Here is an 18,208-nt window from a genome sequence, read left to right on the forward strand (position 1 = left end):
CTATGTGACACAAATACAAGCTAATTTATGGGTTTTATTGTTTGTGGCTATAGTTTTAACTCCTTATGTCCTAAATTTAAGATCTCCAAATGGATATTCTTGCTTATTATATATTTACTCACAGGACATTTAAAGAACTGTGTACAATTAAAATTGCCAATTTATCCATAACAACTGGAACTTTCAATATCTAGCAAATTATTTTCGCAATTTACCATCTATAAAGAGAGTGCCCCTAAGATTAATTTCACTTCCTGCTACAGCAGGTGTGAAATTATCATAATAACCCGATACCGGCTGGAAAGCGCAACGCCTCCCCTTTCAGAAACTGTTGGAATTTTTCCAGGTAGCGCAAAGTGTGGCAGAATTACGGCACTGCAAATTTGGCTCAATCGCTGGCGCTCCGTTTAGGATTTAGAGAGTTTGGTCACATTGTAGAGTGTCAGAAATTTATTTATTAAAATGAATTTCCATAGCTTTAGATTCATATCAACATACGTATATCAAACTTGACACAGATGGAGATCAACGGTGGGCAAAAAAAGAAATGAATGAGAAGATGCTAAGCATTTAGCAATAACAGAGCATAAAATGCAACTGAAATAACAAATAAAATGAATTAAAAATGTTTCACCTTGCTAAAGCAGTGATTTATAACTGCATCTACTGTAGGCGTGAGTGGAAAACAAAGTAAAAATTGTTTTTTTTTTCCTCTTAGAGAAAAAATATTTATTTGAATCTTTTATTATATTCCCTAGCGACTGCAGCCTGGTTTATGCCAGCTAGCTTTGAAGTGGTCCTTTTATCCTTGTCTGATCTGAATTTCTCCTCCTTCATTTTCCCTGAATTGCTCTTTCAAAATCCTAAAGAAATCCTAAAAACCTCATAGACTCTGTCAAGGATTCATGATAGGAAAATTGTTGTTTTCTTGTCAGATTTATAAAGACAGTAAGTAAAAAGATTTCTAAGTACGTTCGACAAAAGCAGAACTTGCAGAGTTTGTAGCCTTGACTTATTGAGACGCAGCTCCATGTACCTCAACCCTCCAATAAACACACACCAACTTCTCTATATCACACACACTTTCCCTGTCGTCTTCATTTTTAGCAGTGGGCAGTATTACATGGAATATGAGTAGACCACCCATGGACACACACACACACACACCGAGCATATGCTGCTGGAAAATGTGAATGGCTATGTGACTAAAAAGGCAGAAAAGTGCTAAATACAATAGCGCCTTGTGCTGCCGTGATGAGTAACAATTTGGTGTGTCCATGAGTGTGCATGTAGCACATATGCGTGAACATGGGTGGGTGTGTGTGTGTGTGTGTGCGTGCGTGCGTGCGTGCGTGCGTGTGTGTGTTATTCCAATAAAAATAGGCAACCATATGCAGGTGCAGAGAGTATTAATCACACATTAAATCCATTGGACAGCAAAACATGTGAGAAACCTCGTCAGCCCACGATTTGCTCTGAGTTTTTATCCTAGCAGGATAGCAGAGACGCCACACCCATCAACAAATACGCCCATGTTCAGACATACAGCAGGGTGATGACGCATAATTTGAGAATAATTATACAAATTTTAGGTAATCGGAAGATGAAATGTGCCTAAAATGTTGCATTTGCACTCTTTTAGCCATTAGCAGACAGCAGTCGTTTAAATGTGAGGGGCTTTCCAGTATTAAAATGAGGCGTGAGAGGAAAAAGAGTTTCCACCTCTGTTGCTCTCCTGTTACATACTCTCTTTTATTGGCCCCTCTCCTATTATGCCACACGTCTGTGCAGAAGACGCTTTTACAGGTTCATTAAACAACCGCAACTAATAAATGTACTTTACTATAAAAATATCTCATTCCTTTGTAATTTACTTCCAAGTGGACAGACTCTCCTTTAATCTTCTAAAGTGCCCTTTGCAGTATTTCTCCAGGCGCTCAGGGTCTTTTTCTTTTCTTTAAACAGGCTTTATTTTCATTCATTTTTAATCATGTTCCTGCACTTCACCATGAGTTTTGTTTTCCCATGTAAATCTGACATACACTGGAATTGAGGTATTAGCACATTGCATCAAAATACATACCTGGTTTTTCTTACTGTCTGACATTAATTCAGACTAAAGTTTTTCTGTCTTACATCTTTTAGAACTGGCAAAAAAATTTTCTGTTTGCTAAATTCCAGAATAATGAGTGAGACATATTGTTTTAAGATGTTATTTACTATATAGTTTCAATATTATGCCATACAAGCCACTTTTCTACAGCATAACTTGAACAATAATTGCTGGAGATTTGTCCCATTCCTCCTGAAAAAACTGGAGTCACAGAGTCAAGTCACTTCAAAAGATCTTCTGTTCTGGTGGTTTAAAGTGCTTTTAATGACATCAATATCATCTATGTTTGAGACTCGATTAGAAGCAAGAAATGAAGCTCTTGTAGAAGAGTTGCGATGTTGTCAACAAAAAACTTTGTTTACACAAGTACCCCGAACCCCTTTTAAGTTGCTGGGGCCACATAAATGCTGAGCATGTGACAGCATTTTCAATACTTGTTAGAAAAAAACACCAGAGGAGTGACAGACAAGATTCAAATAGTTTCTAAGCTCTGTTAGTAAATGGTGACATGCGACTCGTTAGCAGTGAAAAATGCTAATGTTAGCATGTGCTTCCAGGCTTTCTATCAATGCTACTTTATCGTTTAGAATTAGTCTGGTCTACATTATATCATTCTATTAAAATCTGAAATACTTGGACTGATCAAAACACATTCTTTAAAACGCAGTTTGAGATTTATCAAACCTTTATTCTATTTGTGAAAAATGGCCTTTTCAGCTCTTTCAAGGGTTTTTTGCCACTGGGACACTTGAGCTGGAGATAAGATTGAACACTGCAATGAATAGACTTCTCAAAACTGGGCTGAATTATTCTACACTAACTATGGATTATTCAAAACCTATTTTGAGATTCATTTTCTCTTCTAGTGAAAACAACAACAAAAAATCATTCTTAGTTGTACTGAAAAGTCTGTTCAAATCTGGTCTTGCTACGTTATGGTGAATCTTCCATTTCTGGCATGAATTGTTGCAAATTTTGATATGTACCTCACAGAATATATATCCATTTTCGAACAAGATGTTAGTGTGCAATTTGTGACTCCAGACCCAACCTCCATTCTCCATCCATCTGCACTGAACCACCAGAGCCATAGTGATTACTGCCAGAGCTTCCAATCGAATATTTGCCAGAGGCATTCATACTGCCCCTTTCCACCTATGCTTGAAAAAGACTAAACCCAACTTAAAATCGGCTATGAATGGATGGCTTCACACACAAACACACGCCTGCACACATACAAGTACTGACAAACTAAGAGCTTGGAGCCACAAGCACGTGTGAAAAGATGCACATGCTTGAGGAAATGCAAAAAAAACCATGGCTCAGATTTATACAGCTCTGTAATGGAGTCCCACTCTGTTGCCCAGCCACCCACCAATCCACCCACAGACAATCTTGTCATGCAGAGAACCAAGAAGAAGACTAAAATAAAATAATGTTTTTCACCGGAACAGTACTTGTAAGTCAAACAAAGCAGATACGAACAGAAATCCTCAAGAAATATAAAGCCAGATCTGCCACCGATCAATTAAGAAAGGAGTACATTCAAAGTGCATACAATTAAAAGTGTAAATCTACTACTTTTTCCCCTGTGGGTTGTGGTTCTTGGATAAGTCACCACACAGTGTAAAATTTCACACCCTGAGGTAACGTGACATCATGTTTCACTTCAGCAAAGCATGGATTTGCCAATCCGAGATGGGAAGCAAAACAGATTTCTCGCTTTCTCGCACGTTCAGATTCCCACTGTCATCACCGTGTGTGTATGATGTTAACACCCATACACACACGTGCATTCGAACTGATGAAATGGTCAAAAAATATTTACTGTCTTTTAAATGTCCCTTCTTTAAGTCAGCGTGTAAAAGTTTGGCTCCTAAGGCATAATAAATAAACCCTAAACAACGCTATGCAAAAGTATTTGTCCCTTCTGAAATTCTTCTGTTCTTTTCCTGCTTGTCACACTGAAATGTTTAAGGTCATCAAAGAAAATGCAGGGTTCAAATGATGATGTTGCACAAAAGTGCAGACAACAACTCGGGATGGTAGTGGAACGCATATTTAATGAAGGGGGGAAAAAGTACACAGCTGACGACACAACCTGGAAACGGGACATGCAAACAAACTTCTGGAGGACACAAGAGAGGAGTGGAGGAATAACTGGAGGAAAAAAGTGAGGATTAGTGGAATCTGAAGAGCTCTAATGCTGAAGTGGTGGAAGTGACAACGCAACCAGAAGAGCTATCACTGGTGAGTGGATGCTGATGGGGAAGGGAACGTCCAGAGGTAAATGAGAAACAGCTGGGAAGGGGAGCAGAATGCAGGCTAAGGGTAAGGTGACGAATCAACAAAGCAAAGAGAAAGAAAAGGAGAAAAAAACTTGAACCTGATATAAAATAGAATAGAAAAAAACCCTAATCTTAAAAACAACAACAAAAACACAAATCTGAAGCACAAACAATGAGCACAGTTGAACTAACACAAGAGATAAACTAAAAAAAAGCCAAAAATAACAGTGTGGTGGTCTGGGGAGACTTTGCTGCTTCAGGACCTTGACAAAGTCCTGTCAAGTCAAAGTCCTGTAATTAATAGAGACCATGAATTCTGCTCTTTACCAAGAAATCCTCAGGGAGAATGCCCACCCATGTATGAACTTGGGTGATACAGCAGGACAATAATCTGAAGGACAGTGGCCCAGTCAAATTCCTTTCTGTAATCCAATTAAGATGCTTGGGGTGACCTTAAACAAGTTGGCTGAATTAACACATTTCCTTTGTCTTTTATTACAGAAGCCTGATGGCATTTGTTGCCACTGTTAGAATGGCCCAACCAGCTTAGGAAGCAATGACATTTTTACACTAGGTCAGCATAAATCATTATTTTTGTCTGATAATTAAACATGTTTGAAGACCTGAAACATTGAGTGTGGCAAAAAAAATATAAAGCAACACTTTTTCACAACACTGTACATCAAGCCAACACGCACATGTATTTGCAGGTTAGGATTTTTATAGATTTGTTTTGCATCTTGTTTACTTACTTAACTAAAAATCAAGTATTTAGACATGAGTAGCAGTAAGGTTACTTGCAGCAAATTCTAAATGGAACCAAACATTATAACAGAGGGTCAAGAAGTGCCCTCTGTCCTCCGTACGTGTTGACAGTACATAGGGCAATAAGGATGTACTGGTGTCAGCAAGTCAAAGCTTAATAAAATCAGAGATCGGGAATTGGCCCCATAGCTGGAAAACGGTCCATCTCTACATCCCAATGTAGTACGTAGAAGGATGGAACTACACATTCTTAATCGTAATTGGTACTTCCAGTAAACTACTGCCTCAACAGGCAGACATAGGTACTGCAATAACTAAATTACCATGTTGGACTGGGTTTGCTAACAAAATGCCTCGAAGATTTGGAATTTCTTACGATGCAAGTCTTGCGAGTAGACCACATGCAGGTGCAGAGAGTTGTTTTGATGTGTTATTTTTATGAGAACATTTGTTGTCACACAAAAATTTAATTAACTTATGCTTTTGTACTTTGCTTGTAAATCAAACTTTAAACCTCTAGAAACCAGGGTAAGAAGGATTTTTAAAAAGCTAGGTGCTGGACTTAAACATGTTTTTTCTGTTCTTTTTTTGCCATTGCAATACCAAATGCTATTTTTTTGTTTCCTTGGTGAAATCCAAACAAAGGGCTGTTAAGACAATGATATGTCATTGCAATTACTCTGTTGCTTTCTGTTTTTATTCAGGAATTACACAACTAAAACAGAGACAATTTTTACATTTAACATTTTATTTATAGACATAAACCATACATTTACTCCTGTTATAACCCTGCTTGTTTTTTTTTGTTGTTTTTTTTAGATATTTCCCATGACGCTTTGTTCCACAACCACTGCAAGCTGCACATTCTTTCAAAGTGCAAGTTGTAATTTCCTGCAAGAAACAACAACCTGTGGGGTCTTTCAGGAAGACAGTCACTAACTTAACTATGCATCATGTCAACAACAAGGCAAAAACAATCCCAAGAATATCTGTGGGTATATATGTCAGATGAAAGAAGATGCCTAATGTGACACACAGGCTTGCACATACACATAGAAGCTTCCAGATTGCTCAAAGTACATGAAGAACACTCTTTGTGGCCCTGCAAAAGTCAGTGTGTCCAAATAGGCTCAAGTTTCAGCAGGCAAGTTCTTCCAATTCCTTCTCTTTCAGTCACTGACACACAAACACGCACACTTATTCAAGCATCTATCATCTTGACAAAATACACTGGACCTGCCGGGGAATAACGATAAAGCACAGGTGAATTGTCTCTGTCTTCTGACCCATTTCCCTTTAACAACAATAGAGTCCACACAACAAATATTTGTTAATACTGAATTGCCTTGTCAAGAGTGGTGGTTGGAAGCACGTTGTAGAATGTGAACATAATAGAATTCCCTGACAATAAAAAGGCAGAAAAAAATTATTTAACAATTGGTCACATAATGAAAAACAGGCTTTTCTGCTTAAGCCATTTAGTTTTTGAATCAGCGCTGATGAATAGATAAGATTGGATAGAATGACATAAAAATGAGCCACATTGCTGAGATGGGTGGATGTGGAGGAAATGGAATCAAAGTTTGAAAAAGGACTGCAGGTCTCTCTGTGTGTGTGTGTGTGTGTGTGTGTGTGTGTGTGTGTGTGTGTGTGTGTGTGTGTGTGTGTGTGTGTGTGTGTGGGCGTGTGTGTGTGTCACATCTATTCTAGGAGAATTCCAGAGGGGAGACCCTGTGACTGACCCCCACCTTCTGGGACCTGACAGGATGTCGCCAAACAGCAGGCGCACTTACACCTGTGAATGCGTGCGCACATACACAAACGTTCACCTTATAGGAGGGCTGAAGGACACATATGAGTTGCATTACAGCACTGCAAGCACAGGATTATTCAAAACAGTAGAACATTTTCTGATTTCTGCTTGGTTTTAGAATATTTCTATTTGTCACTGGTAAAGCTTTTTTCATATCCGTTCAGCTCAAAGACTGCTGCAAAACTTAAACATGTATTTATTAATGCAACCACAGAGCTTTTGAAATCTATTCTGACTTCTAAATAAACAACCAAAATACTAAATTAACACAATACAGTTTGATAGTCACACTAAGTGGCCTGTCTGTTAAGCATACGGCTGCAGGATAGCTGTCCAACAACACAACCACCTAGTTACACCTGTGTGGAAAGAAAAGAACAACAAAAAGAGATAATATTCTCCAAAATTAGAGTTTGCAGCTGGGAATGACTTCACACCTGAGAGAGGAGCATTGTAAATGCAAGTCAGAAAACAGTGGGATTTGTTAACTGCTGTGGTGGCTAACTGTTGTTAGCAATGCAACCCGACAATAGCATATTTCTCTTACTTTTCTAATTTAAAGCAATGGCAACATGTTTACTGCACTAAGCATGTCTGGTTTAAAGAGATACACCATCAGAAGTGTCAACAGATAGTTAATATTGGCCACATTCACCACATTTTTATATGCGCACAGTCAACTTTTCTGATTGAAATTCCAACTTCTTAGGGCGCTTTTGAGAAAAAGGAGATTGTACTGAGATGTGAATTATTTTCCTCAAAGTTATCACACCATGATAATCTCATACCAGCCTACTTTCATGCATAACTGCAGTAGGCTTGTGTCAGCCAGCTGAGCAGCAGTGTGCAAAGAGAAGTGAAGTAGGGTTAACCTTGTATTAATCAAAGGAAAAAACTCCAGTTCATACCAACACTGTCTCTGGCAATGCATGAAACGGACTATAAACTGCAGTAAGTAGCATGATAGAATATCTGTGCCTATAAAACCACAAATATGTTTGTTTGTTTTTTTTAACTTAGCGATTAATACCGGTAACTGTCCCATGCTCACTGACAACCGATTTTCTGAACGTCTACTGATAAAAAATAATGCAAAAACTTAATCTAAACTGATTTGCCTTTCCAAAATTAAGTTAGTTTCCCTCTTAAGCTTTGAGCACATTGACTAGAACTATACCACTTGTTGTGAGAGCCCTTCAGGTGCCTCACCACACCAGTCTTGGCGACATCTCAACTTCCTTTCGCACAACTGGAGGTACCCCAGTGATGTGAGAGGGCACGAGCGTCCGCGATATGTGCACATACCGCTCAGCGCGCGAGGACCCAAATGTGTCAACAATGGAAAAAACGCCCAATTCATCCTGGAAATTTCACACAATAAAGCCTAACTGATGTTCCTACAGGGCACAACACAGCGAGACAAGCCAGCAAGTTTCCTTAAACTGAGAGCTGAGGAAGCACTCACTCTGACACCATCGTCTTACCTTCCTTCTCCGCGGCTCACTCCTCCTTCGGCCGATTCCCCCCAAAACTCTTGTCACGACGAGGCTCCGCGCTGCCCGCAGAATCAAACCAGCTGCGGCGCGGCAGCCGAGAGACTAGACGGAGCAGAGGTTTGCTCCAACTCACTGGAGCTCCGTGTGTGTACGCGTCGCGGCGCGTTTGCGCGCGTGTGTGTGTATGTGTGGGTGTGTGTGTGTGTGTGTGTGTGTGAGCTGGCTCATGGAGAGAATGAGCAGTGAGAGGAGAACCGGGGAACTTAGGGGGGAGTTCCCGTCAACAGGCCGCTGTTATGCCCAGAAATGCATGCCTGCCGAGAATTGCATCCCCTGTCGCGGGAGCGCGCATCTTTCTAAACTCTCGCATTTTAATGAGGAAACGGACTGAAATATGACCGAAGACGAAACTTTTAAAGATATTCGTAACAATATCACGTTTCTTAAACATGTCAGCCTTAAAACGGTGGGTTTTATATCGCAGATTAATTGAAATAAATACGGTTTTTACACATTTATTGAGACAAATGAGTCGAACGTTTTTCAGTCCGTGTCTGAAGAAAATGCTCTCCGCATTTGGTTTGAAATTTCCCGATTTTTCTTTTAACATCATATTAGCTTAAAGTATTACAAAACAGAGGCCCATTATGTAGAACATTTTATATCATGCTTAACTGTCTAGCATATTAATGTAGAGGGGATGCATTTTAATGACTGAGCCTGCCAATATTTGTATCCCCTGTCTATTGTTGATATGAAACGTATAGCAGTTGCACAGAGAATAAGTGTCATTACGTAGAAAAGGTGAAGTCCCTCTTAACTCTTCATTTCTTCAAGTTAGCAGAGGGATGCATTTTCTGGCATAGCAAATTATTACCTTGCCAATACATGTAGGCCTTATATATTTTCCACAAATATAATTCTACTGATACAAAATGTATACCAGCAGTTCATAAAACAAGTGTGATTGCATAGAAAAAGTAATTTCACTCTTGACTCTTTATTTCTCCATGTAAGCAGGGGATGCATGTACAGCAAAGCCTATTATTAGCCTGCCAAAATATGCATGGCCTCTCCATGTTCTTAAAATATTATCCTATCGATATAAAACCCATACCAGTAATTCATAGAACATCTCTGATTATGTAGAAAAGGTGAAATCCCTCTTTAATTCTTTATTTCTCCATGTTACCAGGGGATGCATTTTTTGGCAATATGGATGTCGAGCCTGCCAAAATATGCATGCCCTACCTATTTTCCTCAAATTTTATCCTATTGCTATGAAATTCATACCAGCAGTTCATACAACTACTCTGATTATGTAGAAAAAGTTATTTCACTCTAAACTCTTTATTTATCCAAGTTAGCAGGGGATGCATTTTGTGGCAATATGGATGTTGAGCCTGCCAAAATATGCATGCCCCCTCTATTTTCCTCAAATATTGTTCTATTGATATAAAACTTATACCAGCAGTTCATAGAATAAGTGTGATTATGTAGAAAAAGTTATTCCACTCTTAACTCTTTATTTCTCTATTTTAGCAGGGGATGCATTTTACGGCAAAGCCTATTATTAGCCTGCCAAAATATGCATGCCCCCTCTATTTTCCTCAAATATTATCCTACTGATATGAAACTTATATCAGCAGTTCATAGAACAAGTGTGATTATGTAGAAAAAGTTATTCCACTCTTAACTCTTTATTTCTCCATTTTAGCAGGGGATGCATTTTACGGCAAGGCCTATCATTAGCCTGCCAAAATATGCATGCCCCCTCTATTTTCCTCAAATGTCATCCTATTGATATGACATTCATACCAGTAGCTAAGAGGATAAGTGTAATTATGTAGAAAAGGTAAAATCCCTCTTGACTCTTTATTTTTTCAAGCTAGGAGGGGGATGCATTTTTTGGCAATATCGAATTTGAGCCTGCCGATATTTGCATGCCATACCTATTTTCCCCAAATATCATCCTATTGATATAAAACTCATACCAGCAGTTAAGGGAACAAATGTGATTATGTAGAAAATGTTATTTCTTTATTATCGCTATTGCAAGGATACTGAAGGAAATAAATCTGACAATGCATCTTTGCTAAATGTAAAGCATGCACAAACCATTTTTATTTTGGTTTAACATAAAAATTAAATCACTTTTTTTCATTAATTTCAACAAAAGAATATTCATAACAAAATTTTTGGAAAACCAATTAAGTCAACAAAAATTATGTCACATGTTTAAACTGAAAATCCACAGAACTGCAGTCATTAACGAATTAGATTGGTACAAACATAAAATCTATAAACACATTGCACAGCAGTAGTCTGTGTCGGTTTGTGGGTCCTTAATGCAGCCTTGGTGGTACCACCAGTTGCATCTGTCACATGTGATCTGTAAATAAATAATACAAAATGGTCAAATAACAACATAAAGAATGTTTTTTTTAGTTCCTTATCTGTTTACTGAAGGTGATATTGGGTTTTGCCAACATAAAGCTTCTTCTTAATTATCAATATATGATTGGTAGAACTTTATTTGAGGAGATGACAGCATGTTCCTGACATGTATGGAGGTAAAAAAAATTCTAGGACCACAAGCAACTGTGTTTAATGTTTTACGACTGTACTTAAAAAAAAAAAAAAACTTAAGCTACTTCCCACTTACCTGCCTTGGGTGTTTATTTATTTCATTATGATTTATTTTTGTATATCTACATACTTTCCAACTATTTTAAGGATGGTATATGGTTTGCTTGAATTGATTTTGCACTGCATTACATTGTTGTCTTACCCACATGTGATCTTCTGTGTCCTCACTGCCACAGTGTCTGCAGAGTCTCCACTGACTCTACAGAAAAACAAACCGCATCTTTAAATCAATGTTATAAAATAATCTTAATGGTATTTTTTTGCATTTTGTTTGTTAGTGTTCTTTTGAAAGTGGAACAATAATCCTCTGTGTAGATCTCAGTTGTCTAATCATCCCTTTTTGATAATGTCTGGTCTCATAAACAAATACAAGTAATAGAAACTGTACATCATATTGGCATATTAGGCAGGCGCACATTGTGTCTGTCTATTCATGAATTGAAACACACATGTATTTAAGGTAATTCTGGGATTTATGGTAAAAGAAAGCATCACTTAGTGTTTACCTTTTTATAATTTTCTCCAACTTAAGCCACTGAAAGTATAAAAATGGCATTCAGAAAATTTTAATATGTCTACATATATATGTGTATACATCTTGTGAAATTTGTCATTTTGTAAATGTTAATTTTATGAAAACACAGTAATGAATATAATGGTTCACATAATACATCTCATTCCAGTTTAGTACTTTCACAAACTGCAAATCCTTTTTGCTTATTAAGTTACATTAAAGCTACTCAAGAAAAGTGTAATTGTATCCTAGAACAATTTTAAGTTTGTTGATTATGTTTTTTGCCTCAACAGTTATTGGGCTGTGTTATGTGTAATATATTTATTAGAGATCAAGGCCAGGTGTATTGAAATGTTCTTCATTAATTGAATTTGACATAAACACTAACATGATTGTACTTCACACATCTGCAAAGTTCAATATTTTAATATTTCTAATTAGATAAAATAGCTGACCTAACACAATTTTTTTGTGCGTGCATGATTTTACACACAACATAGTATCCCACACACATAGGAACTGAATAAAAAATATGTCAAAAGATACCTGATTCTGAGAGAAGTGTGGAAGACATGTTGAGTCTCATGGTATTAACAGCTTCTGCTGCTGATGGAAAGTTCAGGTCCTTGTTTTCCAGTATGCACTCTGCAAACTGTAAAGGCAAATATATTTTTTTCAAAAAAGAAAGAAGAGTAACAGCGGACTCATTACAAATACAAAATATTTGTCAAAGTATTAGATTGTCATATAGAGGTCATGCCCTGCGACCGACTGGCGACCTGTCCAGGGCGTACCCCGCCTCTCGCCCGGAACGTAGCTGGAGATGGGCACCAGCAACCCTCCCGACCCCATTAGGGACAAGGGTGAACAGAAAATGGATGGATATAGAGGTCATGACATTTATGAATAATTTAACATTTTTGCTATACTTATTTCAGACTCTTTCCATTGTCATTAAAATAAATCAACCATGTAATAAAGCAATATAATTCATAAACTACATTATATTTCAGGCAGAAATGCACAGTTTAAGTTGTTAAGCCAAAGCTGTTCATCATCTTAAAAGTTCTACTCCTACAAAATAGCATTAGATTAATGGCAATGTGATTATTAGAAAACCACTTTCATATTAATCTTTTTTTCACAACATCAAAACGTAAACAAGCATGTATACCAATATATTGATATATAATTCTATCTATCTTCAGACATAGATAGATATACATGTATGTGGAAAGAGACAGAACAGTACACATAAAGGTTATATAAATTGATTTGTAAACAGACAATGTTCTACATTACATAAGAAATATAAGTAATCATAGTCAAGTATATACAGTACAGACCAAAAGTTTGGACACACAGTTGTGTCCAAACCTTTGGTCTGTACTGTATATATATATATATATATATATATATATATATATATATATATATATATATACTGTATATAAAAACATAAAACCACGGCTGCCCAAATCACGGCAGAATTAAATGTGCACCTCAACTCTCCTGTTTCCACCAAAACTGTCCGTCGGGAGCTCCACAGGGTCAATATACACGGCCGGGCTGCTATAGCCAAACCTTTGGTCACTCGTGCCAATGCCAAACGTCGGTTTCAATGGTGCAAGAAGCGCAAATCTTGGGCTGTGGACAATATGAAACATGTATTGTTCTCTGATGAGTCCACCTTTACTGTTTTCCCCACATCCGGGAGAGTTACAGTGTGGAGAAGCCCCAAAGAAGCGTACCACCCAGACTGTTGCATGCCCAGAGTGAAGCATGGGGGTGGATCAGTGATGGTTTGGGCTGCCATATCATGGCATTCCCTTGGCCCCATACTTGTGCTAGATGGGCGCGTCACTGCCAAGGACTACCGAACCATTCTGGAGGACCATGTGCATCCATGTATATATATACACTGCTCAAAGAAATAAAGGGAACACTCAAATAACACATCCTAGATCTGAATGAAAGAAATATTCTCATTGAATACTTTGTTCTGTACAAAGTTCCATTTGCACAACAGCAGGTGAAATTGATTGTCAATCAGTGTTGCTTCCTAAGTGGACAGTTTGATTTCACAGAAGTTTGATTTACTTGGAGTTATATTGTGTTGTTTAAGTGTTCCCTTTATTTTTGAGCAGTATATATATACTGGTATATATATATATAAATATATATATATATTTAAACAGCACTTACTTTAAGCGCAAACACACCACATGAAACCACATCTTGCTGGATGGCATGTTATACTGTTTCACATTTCCACATTGACACTTTCATCCCTTTGCTTCTCATAAATGTCCTTGTTGAGAGGATAAAATGTTAAATTAACATTCTAGTTATCCAATTATGACATTTTTTATTATAATAAACAATAATTGTTCTTGTTTTTCTCACCTTGTTACTTCCAAGCACCTCTTCACATCTTTTTGGGACTCTCCAAGTGAGTTAAGGAAACCTATTGTTATGAATATTCTTTTGTTGAAATTAATGAAAAAAAGTGATTTAATTTTTATGTTAAACCAAAATAAAAATGGTTTGTGCATGCTTTACATTTAGCAAAGATGCATTGTCAGATTTATTTCCTTCAGTATCCTTGCAATAGCGATAATAAAGAAATAACATTTTCTACATAATCACATTTGTTCCCTTAACTGCTGGTATAAGTTTCATATCAATAGGATAATATCTGAGGAAAATAGAGGGGGCATGCATATTTTGGCAGGCTAATGATAGGCCTTGCCGTAAAATGCATCCCCTGCTAAAATAGAGAAATAAAGAGTTAAGAGTGGAATAACTTTTTCTACATAATCACACGTGTTCTATGAACTGCTGGTATAAGTTTTATATCAATAGGACAATATTTGAGGAAAATAGAGGGGGCATGCATATTTTGGCAGGCTAATAATAGGCTCTGCCAAAAAATGCATCCCCTGCTAAAATGGAGAAATACAGAGTAATGAGTGGAATAACTTTTTCTACATAATCACACTTGTTCTATGAACTGCTGGTATAAGTTTCATATCAATATTATAATGTTTGAGGAAAATAGAGGGGGCATGCATATTTTGGCAGGCTAATAATAGGCTTTGCCGTAAAATGCATCCCCTGCTAAAATGGAGAAATAAAGAGTTAAAAGGGATTTTACCTTTTCTACGTAATGACACTTGTTCTCTGAGCTACTTCTGTAAAGTTTCATATCAACAGGACAATAGACAGGGGATACAAATATTGGCAGGCTCAGAAATTAAAATCATCCCCCCTACATTAATAGACTAGACAGTAAAGGATGATATAAAATATTCTACACAACGGGCTTCTGTTTTGTAATGCTTTAAGCCATTGTGTCAAAAGAAAAATCGGGGAATTTCAAGCCATCTGCGGAGACCATTTTCATCAGACGCGGACTGAAAAACGTTCGACTCAGATGTTTCAATAAAGCTATAAAAACCGTATTTATTTCAATTAATCTGCGAAATAAAACCCACCGTTTTATGTCTTACATGATTAAGAAACGTGATAATGTTACGAATATCTTCAAAAATGTCCTCTTCGGTCATATTTCAGTCCGTTTTCTCATCAATATACGAGAGTTTAGAGCGATGCGCGCTCCCGCGACAGGGGATGCAATTCTCGGCAGGCATGCATTTCTGGGCATAACACCGGCGGGGCGGGGGCTTCAAGAGACTGACGGCCCGGTCGGTTTTTTTACGTTTACAAATCGTTTGCGATGGTCTAACTGCAACATTCACACTGTAGCTGCATGAAACACAGACAGACAGTTTGTTGTGTTTTCAATTATATATATGTAACATACTTCACATACAATCCTATTAATGTTGATTAAAAGCCCCTTACGAAACTGCAAAGCATGTCCCAAATCTTAATTATGGGCTGAACTGTACATACATTGTCGAGAAAAACACTTCTTTCTCATATCTGGCATCGTGCAACACAAATCGGCTGGATTGTTAAGCTCACATGGTTAAAAAATAAAACTAACCTCTTCCAAAATTTCCAGATTATGTTTTATTAGGATTCAAGGGAAGAAAAACAACAATTTTAAATTCAGGCCAGCTATAAGAGCAGTGGTCAAACTTTCAGACAGAATGATACCAGAAGTCTTCTGATGGCTACAAGAAGCATGTTGCTCCTCTGCATCATGTTATGGGATGTTTATCCAAATATCGGTTTGTAAGCCTGTATAGTTTTGACCAAAGAGACAATCCACAATGTGTACCACCTTGTGAATCCAACTTTTAGAACTAAAAATTACTAACATAGTTGGATCATCCTTCCAGCCCTAAACAGAAATGTTTTAAATGCAACATAAAAACACAAGCACAATATGTCATTTATGCAAATGTTCTTTTTACCCATGTTTTGATGTTAAAGTACTCGAAGCTATTAAAATGTAATCTCTTAACTGAACTGTTGGATATAAAACAATGTAAATTTGTCCAAATGGCACTAATTATATCTGCAGAAACAATGTCCTCAGCAGGGCAAAGGTTTGGCAGAATTAACACTCTGGATCATTATTGTCACACCTTTAATCTAATCGTACTTTTGTAATTAGATTAAAAGTGTCAGACTGCTAAAGCGCATCTGAATCAGAATGTAGACAGCTTTCCACCAAATCAGCAGCAAACATCTTCTTATTACAGGGCATGAACTGTAATGAGTAGTTTCTATGCTATGAATAATTTGGGTGAAGCTGTTGCCTATGAGGACGTAGTCATTACTGAAAAACAATCTAACAGATTTATTTTGAGTGAGATTCATGGCTGAGGTTTTTGTAATAGGCCAGTAAATTGAAATATGCTGTTCACTCAAGGAATCAAACGTAGCTACACTGCCCAATTAATTAGGAGGATTGCAATACTTGTGTGCTTAAAACTGGTGTTTCTATGGAGACCAGGTGGTCAGCTTCTCCACTGACTACAGAGTCTGATGGCAGGCTGATGTTCACTGTTAATGTAGACAAAAAAAAGCATTTGTTGTTGTCAAACATTGGGCTAAGAGTGACACGTCAACCAAGGCCTCCAGCCAAGAATCCTCTTCTATGACATGCTTTTATAAGATTTTTTTTTTATAAGATTCTGTTTTGCTGACAGGAAGTGACAGAAGTACCTGCGATCTGACCCTTCTCTGACTCGTCATGTGTGTCTCTATTCTGCATTGCCCGTCCATGTCTCCAAACTCTGTTTGAAGAGACAGTGAGGCTGCAGGCTCCACTCGACCGTAACATACCCAGTTTTAGCCGATGACCTGAGAGGAAGAGGAGGAGGAGGGGGAACGGGTCTGAAAACGGGGGTCTGTGGTTGTGTTGCAGATGGTGTGAAGTTACAGATGAATGAGAGTATGACCCTCTGAGGTGTTTATTTTTTTTTTTTTGCTGTTGTTTTTATGCACAGACTCACACCTAAGATCCCCCTTTAAAGCCCGCAGGAATGTGTCTCCAGTAACAACATCAACCGTCACAAGGTCCACATCACATGGCACAAACGGTCGCATTGAGAGTTTGTGTGTGTGTGTGGAGGGGGCCTATTCTTGTGACGGTTTCTGTGTGCGTGCTTCCCACAGGTTAAAAATAAAAACTCAGAGTTAATCGGAGGTAGAGTCTGCCGAACTTTACAGGAAGACAACCAAGAAGATGTCAGCCAAGCGGTGAAAGAACGAAAAACATCACAGAGACCTCAATGTCTCAGCGGCCTTTTTTTGGGACCTTAAGGTGTACAGACCCTCTGTTAAAACACAAGTTGTTTGCTTCATTGTTTGTTGCTTTTATCATGTGTGAATCATCTGCAAAACAAATCAGTTTATGAAAGGAAGAAAACTGAAAAAACATATAAAAACATACATGATGGCAATAAAGTAGTTCCATAAATATGCACACTCTCGTACTAAAGCTTTGTCGTTTTATCATTTTACGCCTGCCATTAATTCTCATGAATCTGATTAAGATAAAATAAAGTTCAACTGTATGATTTTCTTGATATTTGCTCATCAGCATCATGTAGCTGGTGTCATGGTTTACTAATAGCTTACAAAAGAGCAAAACGATTTGAGAGTAAAAGTATCAGTCAGGAGAGAAAAAAAATCCTCCCCCCATTAGAGACAGATCATGCCACATCAACCACCCATAATTGGAGAAACAAAATAATAAAACCTAAAAGAAAAAGTCTAATGACTGTTATGAACAGCTCCAAATATCCGTCAGTTTTCTTCCTTCGAGTTTCTACTACGAAATACGTTTTCTGCATCACTTCGAGTCCAAGGATGAATCCACATCAACAGAAGAATATATTCATAATTTACAACAAGAAACATGAAAGAACTTTAATATGAGTAAAAGTCAGATTAGGATTGGAGTAAAATTAACTCCCCCTATGTTGTTATTCTGCTATTCATTTTGTTTTCACCACACCGTCACAGAGCAACACAGAAGCACAAAGGACAAGCAACATTGCACGCACACACTCACTCCTGAGGGAAATTTAGAGAGAGCACTTAACCTAACATGCATGTTTTCGAGTGTGGGAGGACGACTGAGCACAA

At 37.7% G+C, this 18,208-nt stretch overlaps 1 protein-coding gene and 1 long non-coding RNA gene across 2 annotated transcripts in view; both read right to left on the reverse strand.

Moving 5' to 3' along the window:
• Positions 1-8,695, reverse strand: part of ppp2r3a (protein phosphatase 2, regulatory subunit B'', alpha) — a 67,009-nt gene extending 58,314 nt beyond the window's left edge. The window contains exon 1 of the mRNA XM_028000024.1: positions 8,464-8,695. The gene's annotated coding sequence lies outside the window, so the exon portion shown is untranslated. The remainder of the gene's footprint in view (positions 1-8,463) is intronic.
• A 2,121-nt stretch (positions 8,696-10,816) lies between these two features.
• LOC114133919 (uncharacterized) lies at positions 10,817-13,881 on the reverse strand. Its single transcript, XR_003593307.1, has 4 exons — positions 13,844-13,881; positions 12,185-12,290; positions 11,267-11,323; positions 10,817-10,867 (listed from the first exon to the last, which is right to left on the reverse strand). It is a non-coding gene; the product is annotated as an uncharacterized LOC114133919 (long non-coding RNA).
• Positions 13,882-18,208: the final 4,327 nt, after the last annotated feature.

The sequence above is a fragment of the Xiphophorus couchianus genome, chromosome 19, assembly GCF_001444195.1.
Source record: "Xiphophorus couchianus chromosome 19, X_couchianus-1.0, whole genome shotgun sequence".
Lineage (NCBI taxonomy): Eukaryota > Metazoa > Chordata > Actinopteri > Cyprinodontiformes > Poeciliidae > Xiphophorus > Xiphophorus couchianus.